The following is a 26,314-nucleotide window of genomic DNA, read 5'->3' as shown; positions in this document are numbered from 1 at the left end:
ACCGGCAATGAGAAAAATAAATGCAATAGCTAAATGATGGTGAGCCATATCGGTCAGCCACAAACTTTGTGTTTGTGGATGGAATCCCCCAAGAAGAGTTAGAATGGCAGTTCCCGCTCCTTGAGCGGTACCAAATAAATGATTACTCGAATCAGGGTTTTGGGCATAAAGATTCCATTGACCCGTCAAAAGGGGTCCCAACCCCTGGGGATAGGGTAATACATCTAAGAAATTATTCCATCGAACGTACTCCCCCCTGGATGCGGGAATAGCAACATGAACTAAATGTCCTGTCCAAGCCAAAGAACTTACCCCGAAAAGTCCTGACAAATGATGATTGAGACGAGATTCCGCGTTTTTGAACCACGAAAGGCTTGGTTTCCATTTGGGTTGTAGATGTAACCAACCCGCTATTAAGGACAGCGTAGAAAGAAATAATAGAAAAAGAGCTCCAGTATAAAGATCCTCATTGGTGCGTAATCCTATTGTATACCACCACTGATAAACTCCAGAATAAGCAATATTCACTGGACCAGCAGCACCTCCTCGAGTAAAGGCTTCCACAGCGGGTTGACCAAAATGAGGATCCCAAATCGCATGAGCAATAGGTCTTACGTGTAAAGGATCCTGTATCCATGATTCAAAATTTCCTTGCCAAGCTACATGAAACAGATTTCCGGACGTCCATAGAAAGATTATTGCTAATTGCCCAAAGTGAGAAGCAAAAATGTTCTGATAAAGACGTTCTTCAGTAATATCATCATGACTTTCGAAATCATGTGCGGTAGCAATACCAAACCAAATACGACGAGTAGTGGGGTCCTGAGCTAAGCCTTGGCTAAACCTGGGAAATCTTAATTCCATAATGCCTTTCAAATCCTCCTAGCCACTATCCTACTGCAATAATTCTCGCTAAGAAGAATGCCCATGTCGTGGCAATTCCACCCAGAAGGTAATGGGTTACTCCTACAGCGCGTCCTTGTATAATGCTCAAGGCTCTAGGCTGAGTAGCAGGAGCAACTTTTAATTTGTTATGAGCCCAAACGATAGATTCAATGAGTTCTTGCCAATAACCACGGCCGCTGAATAAAAACATTAAACTGAAGGCCCAGACAAAATGAGCACCTAAGAAAAAAAGACCATATGCAGATAATGAAGAACCATAAGACTGAATGACTTGCGATGCCTGTGCCCACAAGAAATCTCGAAGCCACCCATTAATCGTAATGGAACTCTGTGCAAAGTTTCCCCCTGTAATATGAGTTACCACCCCTTGATCACTTATAGTACCCCAAACATCCGACTGCATTTTCCAACTGAAATGGAAAATGACTACCGAAATTGCATTGTACATCCAGAATAAACCTAAGAAAACATGATCCCAGGCGGATACTTGACATGTTCCCCCTCGGCCAGGCCCATCGCAAGGAAAGCGAAAACCTAGATTTGCTTTATCGGGTATCAAACGGGAACTCCGAGCAAATAAAACACCTTTCAAAAGTATTAATACAGTCACATGTATGGTAAATGCATGAATGTGATGGACTAAAAAATCTGCGGTTCCTAATGGAATAGGTAACAAAGCCACTTTGCCACCTACTGCTACTAACTCGCCGCCTCCCCACGTTAAGCTAGTACTTGTTGTTGCACCAGGAGCTGTTACGCCAGGCGCAGTAGCATGGATATTTTGTACCCATTGAGCAAAGATAGGTTGTAATTGTATGGCAGTATCCGAAAACATATCTTGTGGACGGCCTAAAGCACTCATGGTATCATTATGAATGTACAAGCCAAAACTGTGAAAACCTAGAAATATACATACCCAGTTAAGGTGGGATATGATTGCATCGCGGTGTCTAAGGACGCGATCTAATAGATCGTTGTATCGAGTAGTTGGATCATAGTCTCTTACCATAAAAATTGCTGCATGTGCAGCAGCACCGACTATTAGAAATCCGCCAATCCACATGTGGTGTGTGAACAAGGAAAGTTGTGTACCATAGTCAGTAGCTAGGTATGGATAGGGAGGCATAGAATACATATGATGAGCTACAACAATGGTTGTAGAGCCTAGCATAGCTAGGTTAAGAGATAATTGAGCATGCCATGACGTTGTTAAGATTTCATAAAGACCCTTATGGCCTTGTCCTGTAAATGGGCCCTTGTGAGCCTCCAAAATATCTTTAAGTCCATGGCCAATACCCCAATTGGTCCTATACATATGACCTGCGATTAGGAAAAGAATAGCAATAGCTAAATGATGGTGCGCAATATCGGTCAGCCAGAGACCACCGGTTACTGGATCTAGTCCTCCGCGAAAAGTCAGAAATTCTGCGTATTTGGACCAATTTAAAGTGAAAAAAGGGGTTGCTCCTTCGGCAAAACTAGGATAAAGTTGAGCCAAAAGGTCCCGATTCAAGATAAATTCATGAGGAAGTGGTATCTCTTTAGGATCCACCCCAGCGTCAAGAAATTGGTTAATTGGTAAAGATACATGAATTTGGTGCCCCGCCCAAGAAAGAGACCCAAGTCCTAATAATCCCGCTAAGTGGTGATTCAACATGGATTCTACATCTTGGAACCAGGCCAATTTGGGAGCGGCTTTGTGATAATGGAACCAACCAGCAAAAAGCATTAACGCTGCAAAAATCAATGCACCAATTGCAGTACAATAGAGTTGTAATTCACTAGTTATTCCAGATGCTCGCCAAAGCTGAAAAAAACCAGAGGTTATTTGGATTCCTCGGAAACCCCCGCCTACATCACCATTCAATATTTCTTGCCCTACTATAGGCCAAACTACCTGAGCACTGGGTCCAATGTGAGTAGGATCACTTAGCCATGCTTCATAATTGGAAAAACGGGCGCCATGAAAGTACATGCCACTCAACCAAAGAAAGATAATGGAAAGTTGCCCGAAATGAGCACTAAAGACTTTTCGAGAAATCTCCTCCAAATCACCAGTATGACTATCGAAATCGTGAGCATCAGCATGTAGGTTCCAGATCCAAGTGGTAGTATCAGGGCCCTTAGCTAGTGTTCTTGAGAAATGGCCGGGTCTGGCCCATTCCTCAAAAGATGTTTTTACAGGATCCCTATCCACAACAATTTTTACTTCTGGTTCCGGCGAACGAATAATCATTAAGTCCTCCTCTTTCCGGACAAGACATACAAAGAGACCCGCCAACTGTCTTTTTAGTGAATCTTTGAAAGATATATATTTTGAAAGATAGATTTTGAAAGATAGATTTTGAAAGATAGATATTGTGATTAGTTCTTTTCTTTACTATCTACCATCCTTCTATTTTTTTTTTAGTTATTCACTGGAGCAATTATATATTGAAGTCAATCCGAGGCAAGTGTTCGGGTCTATTATGACATAAAGATTAGGTGCCTAACGGACATTGTTTATCTTGAAAAACAAATATTTCTCGACGTAAGAAAAAAATCTTTTTTATTTTTAATTTAAGAAACTAGTGTATTTTTTTTGAGGGCATAAGCTCCTATCTATATCTACTTTCCTTGAGCATAATATAGGGTTTTTTATTTGATTCTAAATTCCAAGATAACTCATTAGAATTATTAATAAGATGGTCCTAATATATTAGCAATATTTAGATTGCCCCCTCTTTTTATTCACTTTATTACTTCTATTCTAGACCCTATCCCTATGGTTTATTCTTATGAAATATCATATAAAATAGAAGGTATAAGAAATGGATATAATGAAATTCTTGATTCGATCTTACGACCTAATTTATTTGATTAATGGATCAACAACCAAACCACCCATTTTATGAAAAAGAAGGAGCATGGTCTTATTCAAATTCAAAGCGCTTCGTAATCTTCAACCAGTTCTGTGCTTCAATATAATTTCCCGGAGTAAGCGCTATAGCTTGTTTCCAATATTCAGCAGCTTGATCAAACCAAGCTTCCGCAATTTCCGAATCACCCTGTAGAATGGCCTGTTCTCCTCGGTCGGAATAGGAAGTTCCTTCCCTTAGAACCGTACTTGAGAGTTTCCTACCTCATACGGCTCAGAAATTGCTATCTGAATTTCCCCTATCTTAACTGAATTCGATTTATCAAAAATCGATCCAATTTGTTCTTGGGTTAAGCAGAAGAAATTAATTACCTAAGTTTCAAACCCTAATTTTTATCAATAATCAGTTTGATCTTTTTTCCCACCTTCAGAAGAATGAAGCATAGATAGATATAGAGCCTTCGTTCAAATTTTCTGAGAGGTAACTATCCCGGTTTCATATATGAAATCTCTATAGAATCCTTGAAAAAGACTTTTTTCCATAAGAAAGAAAAAAGAACTTACTATCTTTGGGATCTGATACTACACCGCTGCTTAATCCCTTAGTGGATCGGCTCTATTACATAAGCGGATTCCTAAATTTTGCCCCATATCATGGGATAAGTAAGCAGTTTTTTTTAGTTGTATCGACCCAGTCGCTCACTAATTGATCTTTACGGTGCTTTCTCTATCAATTTGAGAAACTTTATCCATAGAGTAGTAGTATAGGCCATACTTTCTTCGTTTTTTGATTCTCGTGAAGTGTCCTTCCTTCCTACAGCTGATAGGGAAAAATCGTTGTTTTTACGATCCCTATGTAGAAAGCCCTTTTTTTCTAGTATTTACTAGAAAATTTGATCCTCTCTTTTTTTTTTTTCTTTCTATAGTGGAGATAGTCGCACGTAATGACAGATCACGGCCATATTATTAAAAGCTTGCGGTAAGAAGGGGTTTCGTTCTAGTGCCCGGAAATAATATTCCAAAGCCTTTGTATGCTCTCCATTGCTTGTGTGTATAAGGCCTATGTTATAGAGTATATAACTTCGATCATAGGGATCGATTTCTAGTCGCGTAGCTTCATAATAATTTTGCAAAGCTTCCGCATAATTTCCTTCGGATTGAGCCAACATCCGTTACGGTCGTTCATTCTATTCAAAAAATCTCCGTTCCAAAACCGTACATGAGGTTTTCATCTCATACGGCTCCTCCCTTCTGTACATAATAGTACTAAGCGAAATAATCTATAGAATCAAAATAGAATTAGTCCCGTCTCATTATGAACCGAAAGGGGCTGGTATTTTTCCAAGAAATCTCTAGCCAACCTTCCCACAAGAGGTTTTTCTTAACACCAATGAATTCTATTAATGCTAGAGGAAAACGATAGCTCCAATAATTTCTTTGTTCTCAACGCCTCCTATTTAGAGGAATTAGCTACTTCAACGATCTTTGATGGTTATAGGGGTATCCAAAGTACAAACCTGATGGTTGTTTGTTATCCCAACCATTCTTCCCAGCCCTGATACCGATCAGGAAAGGGGTAATTTCTAACAAAGTTTTTCTCTTGTTGATTCCTATTTCTAGGTGTAGTGCTTTTCTCCCCTATGCTGCCTACGGATACTAATAGAGTAGGATTGGCCTGTAATCCATACCATACCATATCCTGTAGGTGTAACCTTTCGCTCAATACTCAAATCTACAATTGAAGTATCTGAAGCCGCATCAATCGAGGATACACGACGGAAGGAATTGTTAGTTCGCCTCACCTTCCCGAAGCGTGGGTTTGTTTGCTTTACAAATTTGGTTCTCTCTATGCCAACCCCCCTCTCTTTTTCGTAAGACTGAGGTATAGGTAGGGCTAAAAAAAAGCAAAAAAAAGAGTCAAATCGCACCATCTCTATAATAAGTAAATGCCTTTTTTTCTCCTGAGGTTGTCGGAATTATTCGCAATAAAATATTGGCTACAATTGAGGAGGTCTTATCAATGAAATTTCCATTTCCACGGGATCTAGGCATAATTCCCAACCCATTCTATATAGAATTGTTTTCATTCCTTCACAAAATAACATAAAAACAAACACATTCGATTCTTATAATTATAAATAGATTGATCCATATGCTCTACTCTAAATCCATATGCTTTAAATGGATAAGAGAGATATGGATTTTCCGCTCAGCTCAAATTGTATCCTTTTCCTTCTGCTTGGACACGAAGAGATATGAAATATTTGACTAAGACTGGATTTCATTCCACTTTCCTATTTCTGAACAACAACTTATGTTATCAACTATTTCGTGTTTTCAAAGTTATTAATTGTCTCATACCCTATTTTTGATTTCGATAGTATGGTGTAGCGTATCTTATGCAAACGGAATTCTAAGGTTTCTTTATTTTATTATGCAATAAGAAGAATTCTTCCATTTTCTTTTTCTTTAGTTGCGGGAAAACCCAAATTAAAACTTTTATTTTATAGCGAGCGCAATTTCTAGTAAAAAATCCTGTATCCTTCCACTTAGATCAAAAGGAATTTTTCCAATAGAACTATGGAACCCCCGAGTGGTTGCGGTTGTACCTGTACTGCAGGAATAAGAAAACTCGCTATTCACTCAGTTTATTTTCCATAATAAGTTATGTAGGAGAGATGGCCGAGCGGTTCAAGGCGTAGCATTGGAACTGCTATGTAGACTTTTGTTTACCGAGGGTTCGAATCCCTCTCTTTCCGTTTTTCTTAATTCATCAACGTTAAGGATCACAATGTATCAAATCAAATAACAATTTTTTCCAGCAATAATATAATATCTTATATTATCTTATTTTGATTTAATAGAAATTAGAAATTCTCTATAGCAAATTACTGTGGTATGTAAAATACACATAGAGGAAAAAAGAAAAAAGGATCCTAATCCTAGGGTTAATCAATTTTAGCTAGTTGATGGGAAAATACAAATTAATGGTAATGGTCTTAGGGCGATTTAGTTCGGGGAAAGGGGAAGGGGAAGAAAATTCTATGAACCTTTCCTTTTTTCGTTAAGTTCAAGTCTGACGAGAGTAATATTCTACAACTAACAACTCATTTATTTTGAGACCGACCCACTTCCTATCTAGGATTTTATTTACTAGTCCTTTATATTCCAACGTGTCAATCGCCAAATGCTTTGGCAATTTCCCCGGGTCCGATGAAGCAATATAATTTTGAACCAGACCTTTTGATCTTTGGTTATCTTTCGTAGTAATAATATCTCGGGGTTTGCAACGAAAACTTGGTATATTGACTATACGACCATTAACTAAAATATGTCTATGGTTGACTAATTGGCGGGCCCCAGGAATGGTTGAAGCCATACCCAATCGAAAAAGGATATTATCCAAACGCATTTCAAGTAATTGTAGTAAAACCTGGCCTGTTGACCTTTTTGCTTTTCCAGCGATATGTACATATCTAAGTAATTGTCGTTCTGTCAGACCATAATGAAAACGCAATTTCTGTTTTTCTTGAAGACGAATACGATATTGCTCCTTTTTCCCAGAATTGAATTTTTTTTTAAGATTACTTCCGGATTTAGGTGTTTTTCTAGTGAGTCCTGGTAAAGCTCCCAGACGGCGTATTTTTTTTAAACGAGGTCCTCGATAACGGGACATGAAGACTCCTTTTTTTATTTTATTGAAATTTCATTTTACACAATTAATTTCATTGTATTTACATTACAGAATACATCGAAATTAAAACTGAATTAAACTACAGGATAAACAGAGTAAAATCAACTAAAGTACCCCAAAAAATGGAATTTCATCAAAATCTTTTTTTTTTGTATATATATTATTTATTTTATTGTTTTGTATCTAGCAAAATTGTAAGGTAAAAAACATAAAAGATCCTGGATTCTCCATTTAATTCGGAAAAAAAGAGATTCTTGTTCGTAGAACATCGATAGAGAAAAAAAAGCCGACTATCGGATTTGAACCGATGACCCTCGCATTACAAATGCGATGCTCTAACCTCTGAGCTAAGTGGGCTTACATAACGGAAATAGTGTAACAAATAGAAATAGGTATAGTATAGGAAATCCGTAAAATCTCAGATATTAGTTATTAATCTTAGCTATTAACTAGTTCTAAATTTGAAGTATATACTTATAAAAATAAAAAAATACTAAAACTTCTTAAAGATAAAGTTAGCTTGATATGCTTAACTATAGGATATTAAAAAATAAAATTATAGAATTTATTGGTATTTTCATTCGATCATTATAGACTTTATTATTTGTTAATAATTTGAGGATTAATATTTCACTAAGGGGAACATAGAGTCAGAGTAAATAAAATTGCTAATTCTGATTAGAAAAAAAGAATAAATATCAAGCGTTATAGTATAATTTTGAATACTATAAAAAAGTAAGACGGGAGGTGGGGGAGATAAAAACTTTTGGATATATTGATTCGGATTGAATTGCAAATACATCAAGGATAGAATCAATTCAATTCTGAATTGCAATAAGCAAGCGAGGTCTCTCAAATAGAGTCGAACTGAACTGCTAGACTACGTTGAGTGATGAACTCAATGATTCAAAAAAAAAACTAAGAGATGGATGAAATTACACAAGGAATCCTGGTCTCAAAGAAGAGGGAAATGGGGATATGGCGAAATCGGTAGACGCTACGGACTTGATTGTATTGAGCCTTGGTATGGAAACCTGCTAAGTGGTAACTTCCAAATTCAGAGAAACCCTGGAATTAAAAAAGGGCAATCCTGAGCCAAATCCGTGTTTTGAGAAAACAAGGGGTTCTCGAACTAGAATACAAAGGAAAAGGATAGGTGCAGAGACTCAATGGAAGCTGTTCTAACGAATCGAGTTAATTACGTTGTGTTGTTAGTGGAATTCCTTCTAGTTCTAAATTAGAGAAAGAGGGGTTTTATACCTTATACATTTAATAAACACGTATAGATACTGACATAGCAAACGATTAATCACAGAACTCATATTATATTCTAATTATAATATAGGTTCTTTATCTTTTTTAAAAATGAAATTAGAAATGATAATGATTATGAAATAAAAAACTCATATCATAATTTTTTTTTTTCATTATTGTGAATCCACTCCAATCGAATATTGAATAATCAAATTCTTCAATTAAAATTCAAAGTTTTCGAGATCTTTAAAAAAGTGGATTAATCGGACGAGGACAAAGAGAGAGTCCCATTCTACATGTCAATACTGACAACAATGAAATTTCTAGTAAAAGGAAAATCCGTCGACTTTATAAGTTGTGAGGGTTCAAGTCCCTCTATCCCCAAATCCTCTTTTATTCCCTAACTATACTATATTATTATTATTTATCCTCTTTTTTTTTTTCTTTTTATCAATGCACTTTTTTTTCTTTTTATCAATGCAATGGGTTTAAGATTCATTAGCTTTCTCATTCTACTCTTTCACAAAGGAATGCGAAGAGAACTCAATGGATCTTATCCTATTCATTGAATAGATTTCTTTTTTATTAGAGTATCGGCAAGAAATCTTGGTTATTCACTCTATTTTTAAGTTTTATTTAAGTAAACCATGCACAATGCATAGGACTACCCCCCCCATTTTCAAATTTAAAATTTGAAATACTTTAATTAATTTTTAGTCCTTTTAATTGACATAGATACAAATACTCTACTAGGATGATGCACAAGAAAAGGTCAGGATAGCTCAGTTGGTAGAGCAGAGGACTGAAAATCCTCGTGTCACCAGTTCAAATCTGGTTCCTGGCAGAGAAAAAAAAAAAAAAGATCCACCGAATAGGTATTGATCCAAATACCTCGAGATGGATTGTGATACATATTCATTAATAATATTTATTCATCTAAGTGGATAAATCTATAATATAAATATAGAGGCACTTCTTTTTCTTTTTAAAGAAGTTTTAAAATATATCTTTTCTTTATGATAAAGAAGGGGGTGAGATTCCCCTTTATTTTTTTGCGTTTCTTAATTTTGTATTCCGCTATTCCGACGAATATTTTTTTAGTCTTGCTTATCTTTATCTTATCTTATTTTCCTAGTTGTGCTAAGTAATGTGCGCGGTACAAAGTTCCTGGTAGAGAACTTCTTTGAGTCATCCTATTTTTCTGTTCATATGAAGGAAATTAATATGCGATTTTCAAAATAGGGGAATCCAAATGAAACCCTTTTTTTGCTCAGTCTATCTGGAATGCTTTTGTATAATTAGGAATTAATTATAAATAGGTATTCCGTTTCATCTAGGAAAAGAACCTAAAAATATTCCTTGACTTGAATAAAATCTGGAGTTGTGTTGTATAAGTGAGCATGAATTTCTTATCATTCAATGAGCATCTTGTATTTCATAAAAATTGGGGGTTATATAATCCTTACGTAAGGGCCAGCCTATCCAACTTTCAGGCATTAGGATACGTTTAAGGCGCGGATGATTATCATAAGAGATTCCCACCATATCATAAGATTCGCGTTCTTGAAAATCGGCACTTCTCCAAATCCAGAAGACAGACGGAATTCTAGGATTATCCTTTTGGGCAAAGACTTTTATGCAGACTTCTTCTGGATTATCTATACCATATTGTATTCTCGTAAGATGATACACGCTAGCTAAAGATCCACCGGGTGCTACATCATAAGCACATTGGGAGCGTAAATAATTGTAACCATATACATATAAAATGACAGCAATGGAATCCCAATCCCCTGCTTTTATTTGTAAAGTCTCTATTCCTCGGTGATCAAAGCCCAAAGATCTATGAACCACCTCATGTTTGACTAGCCAATTAGATAACCAACCCTGCTGCATTGTCTTCATCTCTCCCTCTTTGTATAAATATTTCACATTTCGGATGCAAGTTTGAAAGATTGCCCTGCTTTTTATTTTTCTACACAAAAGAGCCCCTCTCCTAATTCACTAATTTGTAGGAAGGTACTGAACTTTTGGATTTGAAAAAAGTTTCAGAAGATATATCTAATGTAGATGGTGATTGATAGAGCAATTCTTGCTCATAAGTTCCTGTATGAGTACTGCGCCTAACATAAAGCTTGTGACTGGTAGTAAAACATCTATTTTTATTTTGAGATAGAGTTTGATCCTCAACTATTTCTCGCGATATCTTCTTACGAAGTTTTGTTAGGGCATCTATAACTGCCTCCGGTTTAGGTGGGCAGCCCGGCAAGTAGACATCCACAGGAATTAACTTATCAACTCCCCGAACAGTACTATAGGAATCCGTACTGAACATTCCCCCTGTAATAGTACAGGCTCCCATAGCAATGACGTATTTTGGTTCAGGCATTTGCTCGTATAATCTCACTAAAGAGGGAGCCATTTTCATTGTTACCGTACCGGCTGTTAAAATTAGGTCTGCTTGCCTAGGACTTGATCTTGGTACCAATCCATAACGATCAAAGTCGAATCGTGAGCCTATTAATGAAGCAAATTCAATGAAACAACAACTGGTACCGTATAGAAGGGGCCATAAACTGGAGAGTCTTGACCAATTCGAAAGATCATTTGGTGTAGTTGAAATAACAGAATTGGAACTTGTTTGGTCAAGTAAGGGAAACTCAATCAAATTCATAACTGTCTCAATAGAATCTTTTCCTTCTTTTTTTTTGTCTAAATATTCAGTTAAGACCATTCCAAGGCTCCTTTTCGCCATGCATAAACTAAACCAACAACTAAGATAAGCACGAAAATCAAAGCTTCGATAAAAACGGATACACCCAATACGTCGAAACTCATTGCCCAAGGGTATAGAAAGACGGTTTCCACATCAAAAACAACAAAAACGAGCGCAAACATATAATAGCGTATTCGGAATTGTACCCAAGCCCCTCCCATGGGTTCTATACCCGATTCATAACTAGAAAGCTTCTCTGGTCCTTCACTAACCGGGGCTAAAAGTCCTGAAATCGAAAATGCCAAAATAGGAATAAGGCTTGCTATTATTAGAAATGTCCAAAAAATATCATATTCGTGAAGCAGAAACATAATGTACTCCCATTAATGTGGAATAGGCGGAACTTAAATTAGTCAATTCAATTCAGCATTGTCAATTTATCCAGAACTTCTCTCTTTTCCTCGGTGAAACAAGAATCTTTTTTGTTCAAACAAAAGCGCTTAGTTTAAGTTTAGCCTTTGTTTCCTCTGTGCTGCATCTTCTTTAAAGATTCATCCAATGGAATCCCAACTCCCTTTCTTTTGGATTTCCATTCTATTTAGATATGGTGTATGTAGATCTAATTCTTATATAAAGAAAACTTTCTCGTTTCACTTTGTCTCGCTTTCTCTAGAATCTCTAGAAAAAAGAATAGCTCTATCCTTTATTTAATATTTAATAATAAAATAATAAGAGACTATTAAATAAAAATGAGAATACTACTAAATTAGAACCTAATTAAGATAGTAGGACTAATCTATGCAGTATAATTAATGAGAAGTAATACTATAAAATAAAAATAAAGAACTCTATTTCAGAACTATGAGACAGAATATTCTGTTTTCTTATTTACTCTTTACTTTATTTTTTCTATTTAAAGTTGATCAATTTACATAATGTATCTATAAACAAAGTAATAAATATACTTAAAACAAAGTAGGAATTCGCAAAATGGATAAAATCATTGCAGTTATTATAGGGAAGTCTAGAGATATCCTATTTGAAGGAGGACGGGATTCAAATCAGGGAAAGGATCCTTTCTTCTATTGATTTGATAGAAATTCGTTTTTCTTTTCCTGTCTGTATGATTTTGATTTTCGATGAATGAGCCTTTGGTAATGCTTTTATCTCTATTCTATGTCGCAGGCGCCTATCCAGTCTATAAACAAATACTAATGAGAAAATGAAAACTATACTAAACTAAAGAAAACATAGGATAGAGATCCTAAAATCTAAAAAAGGGCATATTAGGGCTATACGGATTCGAACCGTAGACCTTCTCGGTAAAACAGATCAAACGGATTATTATCGAAATGATTTGAACTGTTTCAAAGACCCAACATGCATTTTTTTGCATTGGGCTCTTTCATAAACTGATTTAAAGATCAGTTAGTCCACCATAGTTTTTCTTTACGGAAAGATAATGAGATGGCTCCCTGTGCTCTGATTGATTTTTTGTATTATGATCTATCTAGGAGCAATACCAAAGTGTTTCAAAGGAGGATTACCTTGACTTAGGTCTGCCTCCGGTCTAAATTAAATCAACCTAAGTGAAATGGAGTCTCTATCGTTCCACTGCAAGAGTTAACTATGAGACTTCATACACCTTAAAGTTCATAGAACGAAAAGAAGTTTTTTGGAGGCCCTTATCCTCATTACGCCTAGCATTTAGTGGGCTGGATATTTACCTTATCAACTAGCAAATCCATAAGGGTTCTATTTGATTAGGCACCTGAATTGGCACCTGAATCGGACTGAACCGACTGTTTGTCAGGCTACTGTTCTCCTATTCTCTCGAATCTATGAAGTAAGACATTGATTTTGCAATAAGATCGATTATGTTCATTGCATAATAAGCTCCTTTGAAAAGCATTGGCGCACGTGTAAACGAGTTGCTCTACCGAACTGAGCTATAGCCCTTATCAGAGATATCTTAACATATAGATAATTTCTTGTCAAGATGAATATTTTCTAATGCCAGAGGATACCCCTTTGATCTGTATCTGTTTAGTATTTAGTTTAGTATTTAGTATATAACAGACCAATAACAGAGCGGTATTGCTTAGAAAAGGGATTCAATATATAATCGATCGAAGTAATGGGTCTTCCTTTGTGGTGATAAATTGCCTACTTAACTCAGTGGTTAGAGTATTGCTTTCATACGGCGGGAGTCATTGGTTCAAATCCAATAGTAGGTAAGTAGGTAGAAAAATTACTAGATAGCATTGGACTTACTTCGCTTCGCTATCTAATAACTTTTTCTACCCCTCTTCCCTTTTTCTTTGTATCAACTATAAACCACTGGATTGTCTTCAATTGGATGGGGGAATCCAATTGACAGCCTCGATTCGTATCCTAGCTCGTCTGAGAGCGAGCTTCGCTTCAACCAAATCTTTCGTACCCTCAGCTTTACTCAAGTTAGCTTCGGCTATTTCAAGTGCCTTTTGAGCTTCTTCCGGATCAATATCACTACCCAGTTCCGCATCATTTCCTAAAATGATGATCTCATTATTAACTATTCTCGCAAAACCGCTCCACAGAATCGCTGTTAACCATTGGTCGTTGAGGAGGCGTATTCTCAAAGGACCCATATCTACTGCTGTGTTAATGGGGGCGTGGTTTGGTAATACGCCAATTTGGCCACTATTAGTGGATAAAATGATTTCTTTCACTTCACAATCCCAAATAATTCGCTTAGGAGTCAGTACATAAAGATTTAATTTCATTTCTTCGATTTGTTCTCCTCTTCTAAGGTTATAGCTTTCGTGCTAGCTTCATCGATGTTACCCACCAAATAAAAAGCCTGTTCAGGTAGGCCGTCTAATTCTCCGGAAAGGATTAGTTGAAATCCCCTAATAGTTTCCGCAAGAGCAACATACTTTCCTGGAGAACCAGTAAAAACTTCTGCCACAAAGAACGGTTGTGATAAGAAACGCTCAATTTTTCTTGCTCTTGCTACAGTTAAACGATCCTCTTCCGATAATTCATCCAAGCCAAGAATTGCGATAATGTCCTGAAGTTCTTTGTAACGTTGTAAAGTTTCCTTAACTCTTTGCGCAGTTTCATAATGTTCGTTGCCAACGATCCGAGGCTGTAACATAGTCGAGGTTGAATCTAAAGGATCTACTGCTGGATAAATACCCTTGGAAGCTAATCCTCTGGAAAGTACGGTAGTAGCATCCAAATGTGCAAATGTTGTGGCAGGGGCAGGGTCGGTCAAATCGTCTGCAGGTACATAAACTGCTTGAATCGAAGTTATAGATCCCTTTTTAGTAGAAGCAATTCTTTCTTGCAAAGAACCCATTTCTGTACTAAGAGTAGGTTGATAACCCACTGCGGAGGGCATTCTCCCTAATAAAGCGGATACCTCTGATCCTGCTTGAACAAAACGAAAGATATTATCGATAAATAAAAGCACGTCTTGCTTATTAACATCTCGGAAATATTCCGCCATAGTTAGGGCAGTTAAACCAACTCTCATACGAGCTCCCGGTGGTTCATTCATTTGGCCATAGACTAGAGCTACCTTTGATTCCTCAATATTTTTTTCATTAATTACTCCGGATTCCTTCATTTCCATATAAAGATCATTTCCTTCACGAGTCCGTTCCCCTACTCCACCGAATACGGATACGCCCCCATGAGCTTTAGCAATGTTATTGATTAATTCCATGATCAGTACTGTTTTACCTACTCCAGCCCCCCCAAATAGTCCTATTTTTCCTCCACGTCGATAAGGAGCTAAAAGATCGACGACCTTAATACCTGTTTCAAAGATGGATAATTTCGTATCTAACTCGATAAAGGCAGGCGCAGATCTATGAATAGGGAACGTTGCACTACTATCTACAGGACCCAAATTGTCAACAGGCTCCCCAAGAACGTTGAAAATTCGTCCGAGAGTAGCTCCACCGACCGGAACACTGAGAGGAGCTCCCGTGTCAATCACTTCCATTCCTCTCATCAACCCGTCCGTAGCACTCATAGCTACAGCTCTAACTCGATTATTTCCTAATAATTGTTGTACCTCACAAGTCACATTAATTTGCTTATCGGCAGTGTCTCTACTCTGGACTACCAAAGCGTTATAAATATAAGGTAACTTGCCTGGGGGAAAAGTGACATCCAGCACGGGTCCAATAATTTGATCGATACGACCTGTACTTTTTTCTTCAATTGTGGAAACCCCGGGAGGAGAAGTAGTAGGATTGGTTCTCATAATTATCACATAATTAAAAAAAAGGAATTTGTCGAAATTTTTCTTTTTTTATTGTTGAATAATGCCAAATCAAATCAAAAAAAATCCAAAAGTAAAAAGGAAATGAATTAGTTAATTCAATAAGAGAGAAAAGGGGACCAGGACTTGATTTCGTTGCCCAAGCGAATCCCATTCAATCGTTTACTCATGGAATGAGTCCATTGGAAAGTTCAATCAATCTTTTTTTTCATATACATTTTGCCTTTTGTGGAGGATCTGTGCCTACTCTACTTTCCTATCTAGGACTTCGATATACAAAATATATACTACTGTGAAGCATAGATTGCTGTCAACAAAGAATTTTATTAGTATTTAGTTAGGTATTTGCATTCAAAATAAGAAAAGAGAACTATTAAGAACTTGTAAAATAAGGATTAGGAATTAATTTGGGTTGCGCTATATCTATCAAAGAGTATACAATAATTATGGATTTGGTAAATCAAATCCATGGTTTAATAACGAACCGTGTTAACTTACCATAACAACAACTCAATTCCTATCGAATTCCTATATTGGAATTCCTATAGGATAGAACATACACAGGGTGTACGCATTATATATGAATGAAACATATTCATTAACCTAAGCATGCCCTCAATTTTCTTTAATGAGTTGATATTATATTAATTGAATATCCTTTTTGTTTTACGAGATTTTTGCTAAAGTTTCATTTACGCCTAATTAACATCGAGTAGACCCTGTTATTGTGAGAATTCTTAATTCAAGAGTTATAGGGAGGGACTTATGTCACCACAAACAGAAACTAAAGCAGGTGTTGGATTTCAAGCTGGTGTTAAAGATTATAAATTGACTTACTACACCCCAGAGTATGAAACTAAGGATACTGATATCTTGGCAGCATTCCGAGTAAGTCCTCAGCCTGGGGTTCCGCCCGAAGAAGCAGGGGCTGCAGTAGCTGCCGAATCTTCTACTGGTACATGGACAACTGTTTGGACTGATGGACTTACCAGTCTTGATCGTTACAAAGGACGATGCTATCACATCGAGCCTGTTGCTGGGGAAGACAACCAATGGATCTGTTATGTAGCTTATCCATTAGACCTATTTGAAGAGGGTTCCGTTACTAACATGTTTACTTCCATTGTAGGTAACGTATTTGGTTTCAAAGCCCTACGTGCTCTACGTTTGGAGGATCTACGAATTCCCCCTACTTATTCAAAAACTTTCCAAGGCCCGCCTCATGGTATCCAAGTTGAAAGAGATAAGTTGAACAAGTACGGTCGTCCTTTATTGGGATGTACTATTAAACCAAAATTGGGATTATCCGCAAAAAATTATGGTAGAGCGTGTTATGAGTGTCTACGTGGTGGACTTGATTTTACCAAAGATGATGAAAACGTAAACTCACAACCATTTATGCGCTGGAGAGACCGTTTTGTCTTTTGTGCCGAAGCTATTTATAAATCACAGGCCGAAACCGGTGAAATCAAGGGGCATTACTTGAATGCGACTGCGGGTACATGTGAAGAAATGATTAAGAGAGCTGTATTTGCAAGAGAATTAGGGGTTCCTATTGTAATGCATGACTACTTAACTGGGGGATTCACCGCAAATACTACTTTGGCTCATTATTGCCGCGACAATGGCCTACTTCTTCACATTCACCGTGCAATGCATGCAGTTATTGATAGACAGAAAAATCATGGTATGCATTTCCGTGTATTAGCTAAAGCATTGCGTATGTCTGGGGGAGATCATATCCACTCCGGTACAGTAGTAGGTAAGTTAGAAGGGGAACGCGAAATGACTTTAGGTTTTGTTGATTTATTGCGCGATGATTTTATTGAAAAAGATCGTGCTCGCGGTATCTTTTTCACTCAGGACTGGGTATCCATGCCAGGTGTTATACCGGTAGCTTCAGGTGGTATTCATGTTTGGCATATGCCAGCTCTGACCGAAATCTTTGGGGACGATTCTGTATTACAATTTGGTGGAGGAACTTTAGGACATCCTTGGGGAAATGCACCTGGTGCAGCAGCTAATCGAGTGGCTTTAGAAGCCTGTGTACAAGCTCGTAACGAAGGGCGCGATCTTGCTCGCGAAGGTAATGAAATTATCCGAGCAGCTTGCAAATGGAGTCCTGAACTAGCCGCAGCTTGTGAAGTATGGAAGGCGATCAAATTCGAGTTCGAGCCGGTAGATACTATTGATTAACTAGATAAAACTAAAGATAAAGAAGGTATAAATAAAAAAGAAACGAAATAAAAAGAGAAAAAAATCAGTTATGAAATGCAGTAATTCTTCTTTATTCTTCTAATTGATTGCAATTAAACTCGGCTCAATCTTTTTTAGAAAAAAAAGATTGAGCCGAATAAAAATAGATCATGATATGATCATGAGACTTGACAAATTGAGATTCGTCTATTCTATATATCTAGAATATATATATTAAGGTATAATACAATAAAGAAATACAAATAAAATAATAAAATAATAAAATATAGTATTATCATATGATAATGATAATGGAATCAAATACGCAGTATTTACAGAAAAAAGTCTTCGTTTATTGGGAAAGAATCAATATACTTTTAATGTCGAATCGGGATTCACTAAGACAGAAATAAAGCATTGGGTCGAACTCTTCTTTGGTGTTAAGGTGGTAGCTGTGAATAGCCATCGACTACCTGGAAAAGGTAGAAGAATAGGACCTATTCTGGGCCATACAATGCATTACAGACGTATGATCATTACCCTTCAACCGGGTTATTCTATTCCACTTCTAGATAGAGAAAAAAACTAAAGGAGAATGAATGAAAAAAGACATAGTTTGGAAGTTAGACCTTTTTATAGGACTCTCTTTCAATTTCAAAAAAGAGGACGTTTGAAACTTTTAACAGGCGTAATCGTGAGTCAACAAGTGACTCGAACTGTGTGTAAAAAAAGAAGCATTTTTTTTTTTTCAAAATGCTAGAACTAGATAAGGAAGTTTTCTATAACCTTGAGAAAAAGGATAAAAAGGTAGTTTTTTTTTAGTTTATGACTCCGATCAAGAGCGAGAAATCCTTGATTTGGGATTGGACATAGAACCTGGACCCATCGTAGAGACGTTTAGTTCAAAAGAAAGGATCGTATCCTGATGGTAAGAATTATACTTTCGTGGAAATACAGCGCTATAGACTTCAATGCGGTAGAGTAGACGTTTTGTTTCTAATTTTTCTGGACCAAACCTCCGCTCCGACCCAACGATACAATGAATTTTTTCTGTTCATATTCATAAATAAAAAAGATTCGGAATCGCAATGCTACTATATGCGTCCAGAGGAGTATTTGGAATAATATTCTTCTATAATCCATTATTGCGGGGGGTCTTACTAACAGGGCTTCGCTGCACGGGACAGGTCTTCGTCGAAAAGCTAACTCCACCCGGCATTTTCATACCCTTTCTTTGGGTGGTATATCGCCTTTTAAAGTCTAAGAGGGTAGTAGGGGATCTATAGTAGGTAAGATAATTTGCCCTTTGATTTTGATTGAATATACTATTTTTCCGCCTTTACCACGCATTATTGTATGCGCTTCTAGAGAAGTATGTATGCAGGAAGTAAATTCTAACCGCTTTCTTTTGAATCCAATTTCAAATTAGATTAGAAAGATAGAAAGGCCATGAGGATGGGAAAATCAAAATAAAATCTTTTTAATTAGTTCTCCTTTTTTGGAATTTTCTTATTATCCTTTCATTTTTTTTACAGAATATTTTTCAAACTAAAAATAAAAAATACAATACAATAGTCAATATTCCTTATAATAGATATACTTAATTATATCATAAGAATCTTAAGATATTTTTCGACTAGATAGAAATAGTAAATTTGAATTGAGACACCTATTCCATGACGGATTTAAACTTACCTTCTATTTTCGTGCCTTTAGTAGGCTTAGTATTTCCGGCAATTGCAATGACTTCTTTATTTCTTTATGTGCAAAAAAATAAGATTGTCTAGTATTTTTTAGTGTAAGTAATATAATATGGTAGGGTATGTGGCTTTTTCTACACACACTTTCTACACACAAATGAAAAACGGTTATGGATGCGGATATAGGCTACGAGCATAAATGCATGAATATGCAGAGCCAGGTATAGCGAGTTTTATTTTATTTATTTTAATTGAATCAACGAATATTTTTTGAATAGAAAGTCAATGTATCTAACCTATTATTTCACAGGAGTACTAGTTGCTGAAGGCGATTTCAGAATCAAAAAAAGTAAAGTCAAAATTATTTAGCTTATTCTCTCAATTTCAATCGACCGCTGCTGGATTTAGTATATCTAATATGAATTGGCGATCAGAACACATATGGGTAGAACTTCTAAAAGGTTCTCGAAAAAGGGGTAATTTTTTCTGGGCCTGTATTCTTTTTCTAGGTTCACTAGGATTCTTATCGGTTGGGATTTCCAGTTATCTTGGTAAGAATATTATATCTATACTTCCATCTCAAGAAATTCTTTTTTTTCCGCAGGGGGTCGTGATGTCTTTCTACGGAATCGCAGGCCTATTCATTAGCTCCTACTTGTGGTGTACTATTTTGTGGAATGTAGGTAGTGGTTATGACCGATTCGATAGAAAAGAGGGAATAGTGTGCATTTTTCGTTGGGGATTCCCTGGAATAAAACGTCGCGTCTTCCTTCGATTCCTTATGCGGGATATCCAATCAATTAGAATTCAGGTTAAAGAGGGTCTTTATCCTCGTCGTATTCTTTATATGGAAATCCGGGGCCAGGGGATCATTCCCTTGACTCGTACTGATGATAAATTTTTTACTCCACGAGAAATTGAACAAAAAGCTGCCGAATTGGCCTATTTCTTGCGCGTACCAATTGAAGTATTTTGAGGTATCTTTTTTGAACTGAGTTGAATGAAGAAAAGAAGAATTGGAAGAAGAAAAGTTTTCTCAACACAGGGAGGAAGTCCCTTCTAAATTGGATTTGTTATTGTAAGGGGATTTTTAAGTATTTATCTAAAGGAAGGAACAAACGAGGATAAGAGAAATTTGCTTTTAATTTTTTTTTATCCAAGTTAGATATATCGCATACTATTCTTCCTTTTTCATCCGAAAGGGCTTTTTTTTTATTCTATTTCACTATTTCATTCCATCTAGATCTAAGAAAGAACCCAATGCACTGAAATTCCACTAATAACTAATATACAAAAAAGAAGAATAGATACAGGGTATCAAACCTATAGAGTTTTTGCTTCAAAGAAATAGAAATATCATGAAATAGAAATATCATCATATAGAGTCAGGGAATGGAATAGAGTCAGCGAATGAAGCATATTCATTAACAACTCCATTTACAGATCAAAAATGAAAAAAAAGAAAGCATTGCCTTCTTTACTATATCTTGTATTTATCGTACTTTTGCCTTGGGGGGTCTCTTCCTCATTTAACAAATGTCTGGAACTTTGGATTAAGAATTGGTGGAATACCAGGCAATCCGAAACTCTCTTAACTGATATTCAAGAGAAAAGGATTCTAGAAAGATTCATAGAATTAGAAGAACTTTCTCTCTTGGACGAGATGATAAAAGGGAAACTAAAGACACATGTACAAAAACCTCCTACAGGAATACACAAGGAAATAATACAATGGGTCAAAATAAATAATGAGGATCATCTCCATACCATTTTGCATTTCTCGACAAATATAATCTGTTTGGCTATTCTAAGTGGTTCTTTTTTTCTGGGTAAAGAGGAACTTGTCATTTTGAATTCTTGGGTTCAGGAATTCTTCTATAATTTAAATGACTCAATAAAAGCTTTTTTTATTCTTTTAGTTACTGATTTTTTTGTTGGATTTCACTCCACCCGTGGTTGGGAACTAGTAATTCGTTGGGTCTACAACGATTTTGGATGGGCTCCTAACGAGCTTATTTTCACTATTTTTGTTTGTAGTTTTCCAGTAATTCTAGATACATGTTTGAAATTTTGGGTCTTTTTTTGTTTAAATCGTCTATCTCCTTCGCTTGTAGTCATTTATCATTCAATTAGTGAAGCATAAATTCATTTGATCTCCCGATATTAATATTAATCAAATTAGCAAGCATCTTTTTTTAGAAAGAAAGCCCTTTTCCATTTTAGCAAAATTCTTTCTATTTATACCTACTTTAAGGTATTCATCATTGCAGTACAACTGTTGCAGTAGAATGACAACAGATTCGTGTATAGGGAACTAGATTAGCTTAGCTACCTATCTAATTTATTGTAGAAATTCTGGGATCTGCGATTGGACATGGAAAATAGAAATACTTTTTCTTGGGTAAAGGAACAGATAACTCGATCGATTTCTGTATCGATCATGATATACGTAATAACTCGGACATCTATTTCAAATGCATATCCCATTTTTGCGCAGCAGGGTTATGAAAACCCACGAGAAGCAACTGGACGAATTGTATGTGCCAATTGCCATTTAGCTAGCAAGCCCGTCGATATTGAAGTTCCCCAAGCTGTGCTTCCCGATACTGTATTTGAAGCAGTTCTTCGAATTCCTTATGATATGCAATTGAAACAAGTTCTTGCTAATGGAAAAAAGGGAGGGTTGAATGTAGGTGCTGTTCTTATTTTGCCCGAGGGATTCGAATTAGCGCCGCCCGATCGTATTTCCCCTGAGTTAAAAGAAAAGATAGGAAATCTTGCTTTTCAGAGTTATCGTCCCGATAAAAAAAACATTCTTGTGATAGGCCCTGTTCCCGGTAAGAAATATAGTGAAATTGTCTTTCCCATTCTTTCCCCTGATCCTGCTACGAAGAAAGATGCTCATTTCTTAAAATATCCCATATATGTAGGGGGAAACCGAGGAAGAGGACAGATCTATCCTGATGGTAGCAAGAGTAACAATACAGTCTATAATGCTACGTCAACAGGTATAGTAAGAAAAATACTACGTAAAGAAAAGGGGGGGTATGAAATATCCATAGTTGATGCATCAGATGGACGCCAAGTGATTGATATTATACCTCCCGGACCAGAACTTCTTGTTTCAGAGGGGGAATCCATCAAGCTTGATCAACCATTAACAAGCAATCCTAATGTGGGAGGTTTTGGTCAGGGGGACGCAGAAATCGTGCTTCAGGATCCATTACGTGTCCAAGGCCTTTTGTTCTTCTTCGCATCCGTTATTTTGGCACAAGTTTTTTTGGTTCTCAAAAAGAAACAGTTTGAAAAGGTTCAATTGTACGAAATGAATTTCTAGGTCCCGGGATTTCTTACCATCAAGTTGGTAAAAAGCCTCGATTTATTGGCAATTGCTAGAATTATCTATGATCTATTTTGGAAATCCTTTTTTTGTTTAGACTGCTTTTTGTTTATGAGATGTCTGGAATTCCTTATTTATATCCCATGCAAAAGAAGAGAATCCAAGGCAAAGGCGAGAACAATCAAATTAAAATTTCTTCTTTTTCGGAGGGATTGCAGGTCTTCTTAATCGTCTATTCGGCACAAGAAAAAGCCTTTTTCTTGTGCCGATTCTTCTTGTATCAAAATAAGAATCCTTTTTCTTCCTAATTCGTCAAAGATTACTATTTCTTCTTTATTCGGGTCTGTCTCTTGGACCTCTTTTTCTTTTGCTTAGGTTTAGCCGAGGTAGTGGACAAACAGAGGGGAAGAAAATATGGCGGGGGAAAAATTTCTTGTGATTGTGAGCAAATTGCTTGGCTTGTTTAATTAAGTTCAACTTCAAATTTACAGAAATTTTGCAAAAAAAAAGTAAACTCTTCCATTGAAGGTTTTTTTATTTTTAGGCTAGTTGAATAGTTTTGATTAAGGTTTTATTAGTTTATTACTCGAAACTAAATCAAGGATTTTCAGGATACTTCCTTCGTGGAATAAGATATTGGATCCTCGAGTGATCTCTTTTTCTTGTTGCTTCATAAGAGTGAATCGAATAGATTCAATTCGCGTTATAAGAGTAAAATAAAAATTCCGCGGGTCCTTTCCGCTCTAATCAGATAAAGGGGGGTAAGGACCCGCTAAGCTCCTACTTTTTCATGTTTACAATCTGGTCCCTCCGATTACTATAGAGATGAACCCAATCCAGAATATGAACCATAAAAGAAAACACCTACTAAACCAATCACAGCAATACCAGCTACAGTACCTATCAGCCAAAGAGGAATTCTTCCAGTAGTATCGGCCATTTCCCCTACTTTCCTCCACATTTTATCAATTGGTCATGCTAGAGACAAAAACAGTCATGGGTAGTTATAAGGATGGTATCCTTCCAAATGGGATAAGAGAATTCTTATTAGTCTCTTTCTTTCTCTCAATTGAAGAAGTAATTGGAAAATAAAACAGCAAGTACAAAAATGAGTAATAAACCCCAGTATAGACTGGTACGATTCAATTCAACATTTTGTTCATTCGGGTTTGATTGTGTCATAGTTCTATAGTTGGAATTTGTTTTATCGTTGGATGAACTGCATTGCTGATATTGATCCCAAGAAAAAAACAGTAGGTACAGCTAGTCCGTGAATAGCCAGCCATCGCACTGTAAAAATAGGATAGGTTCGATCTATGGTCATTGAGGGCCTCCTAAAAGGATCTACTAAATTCATCGAGTTGTTCTAAAGAATCAAAACGGTCGGTTATTAACGGAATTCCTTGTCGGCTTTCCGTGAAATACTCGTTTGGCCTAGGACTTCCAAACACGTCATAAGCTAAACCCGTACTGACAAATAACCAACCCGCAATGAATAGGGAAGGTATAGTAATGCTATGAATAACCCAGTATCGAATACTGGTAATAATATCAGCAAAAGAACGTTCTCCCGTGCTTCCAGACATGCTGAACTCCCAAAATTTTTGTACATTCAAAAAAGGAATTGATTCCGTAAAAGATGGGATCGACCAGTAAATAGAAAATTACTGATATTTCATCCTTGTGAGATTGTCAATTTTGTACCAAAGGTGTATTTTGAGTATACCGAATTAGTATAGCTATCCTTCCTATGGCACAGCAATCTGGTTTTGCCTGGTTCCGAAACATAATTACTTTTTTATTTTTTTTTTGTCTATAGGTAAGCTATATGTTATTCAAGGCATCAATAGAAAACCCCATTTTTGTAGGTTCTACTTACTTTTCATTGGCTTCGGAATAATAGAGTAATTCGGAATAGCAGCCAAAATCTTGGGAAAATCTAAGTTAATGATCAATAGGTTTGGATAAATAATTTAGGAAGGATATTCTCATACTGACACAATACAAGGACAAGTATATGTGAAATCTATCCTTTCATAATTCGTAATTCATCCTTGTATTGTTTGTTGGATTAGGTCTAACTTTCTTGACCAAACTGCGAGCGCGGAACTTTACGAGATGAAATAGGGAAAGACAGAAGATAGAATAGAACTTAAAAGGATAATTGAAGTGACTCGTCTTCGAATCTACTTTGGTTGGAGTTCGAAAAAGGAATAAAAATAAAGTAAATTCAAGGAAGAGCTTTCTTTTTTTTTTTTTTTTAACAGCCCCTTGGCAGGTCGTGGAATGCTTTTGTTCTCCTCTTATTCCATATGGAATACAATCAGTTAAAATAAGAAGGAATAGGGGAATATTCGATCGTTCACTCCAAAAAGAGGGTCCTATTGAAAAAGAAATTATCCAAAATAGAAAGAAGTTTTTTTTTTCAAATTCAATTGTTTATTTATCTCTTATTCAAAAATTTCCCTGAAAATTGAATTTCTTTTTTTCATTCAATGGGGTTAGATGATCTAGTTCTTAATATTATTACTTTACTCAATTGACAAATTCCACAACAAATCTCTTGATTCGGAATTAGGGACTCATGTATCATCTGATGAATCCACTTTCTTTTACACTTCTGTATCTTACTCTATCTTGTTTTTTAGTATTATCTAAAATAACTGATGAATTATGAATTTTCCATAACTTAGGTAAATGCTTTACCAACATATGTAGTGTAGTAAAAAAAAATAAATGGAATTTAACTCTTTCATGCTTACTTTAACTAGTTATTTTGGTTTTCTACTGGCTGCTTTAACTATAACCCCAGCTCTATTTATTGGCTTGAACAAGATACGCCTTATTTGAATTGACTGAATAATTATAATTCAGAAAAGAAAAATCTTTCTTTGGGATTCCTGGCATTCTACGACTCTTTTCCAGACTAATTAGGAATTCTTTTCTTGGTCATTGAGATTCGTGGATAATTTAGAGTACTATTTAGGGATAGATCGTACCTCTTTTTTTATCCCCTCGAACAAATCGAAATGATTGAAGTTTTTCTATTTGGAATCGTCTTAGGCCTAATTCCTATTACTTTAGCGGGATTATTCGTGACTGCGTATTTGCAATACAGGCGTGGGGATCAGTTGGATCTTTGATTGAGTCATTTTTTTTTTTTGATTGACCTCCTCCAGACCAGAGAGGAGGTCAAATTGAAATTGGAGTTACAATTCAATTTTGTTAAGTTATTTTACTCTGCTTCGACATAAAATAGATGGAATCACGCTCTGTAGGATTTGAACCTACGACATCGGGTTTTGGAGACCCGCGTTCTACCGAACTGAACTAAGAGCGCTTTCATTCATTCAAAAAGAAAATCTTTTTCTATTC

The 26,314-nt window shown here is 36.3% G+C and overlaps 4 non-coding genes across 4 annotated transcripts; 2 read left to right on the top strand and 2 right to left on the bottom strand.

The window, feature by feature from the left end:
• The first annotated feature begins 6,435 nt into the window (after positions 1–6,435).
• On the top strand, positions 6,436–6,522 carry TRNAS-GGA (transfer RNA serine (anticodon GGA)). Its single transcript has one exon. It is a non-coding gene; the product is annotated as a tRNA-Ser (tRNA).
• Positions 6,523–7,741: 1,219 nt separating this feature from the next.
• On the bottom strand, positions 7,742–7,814 carry TRNAT-UGU (transfer RNA threonine (anticodon UGU)). Its single transcript has one exon. It is a non-coding gene; the product is annotated as a tRNA-Thr (tRNA).
• A 1,668-nt stretch (positions 7,815–9,482) lies between these two features.
• TRNAF-GAA (transfer RNA phenylalanine (anticodon GAA)) lies at positions 9,483–9,555 on the top strand. Its single transcript has one exon. It is a non-coding gene; the product is annotated as a tRNA-Phe (tRNA).
• A 16,650-nt stretch (positions 9,556–26,205) lies between these two features.
• Positions 26,206–26,279, bottom strand: TRNAW-CCA (transfer RNA tryptophan (anticodon CCA)). Its single transcript has one exon. It is a non-coding gene; the product is annotated as a tRNA-Trp (tRNA).
• Between the last annotated feature and the right edge of the window lie 35 nt (positions 26,280–26,314).

The sequence above is a fragment of the Triticum urartu genome, unplaced genomic scaffold (assembly GCF_056163025.1).
Source record: "Triticum urartu cultivar PI428250 unplaced genomic scaffold, HENAU_Tu73 scaffold2, whole genome shotgun sequence".
Classification (NCBI taxonomy): domain Eukaryota; kingdom Viridiplantae; phylum Streptophyta; class Magnoliopsida; order Poales; family Poaceae; genus Triticum; species Triticum urartu.
Note: the sequence above shows the minus strand (reverse complement) of the source record. Positions and strands in the feature narration are given on the sequence as shown.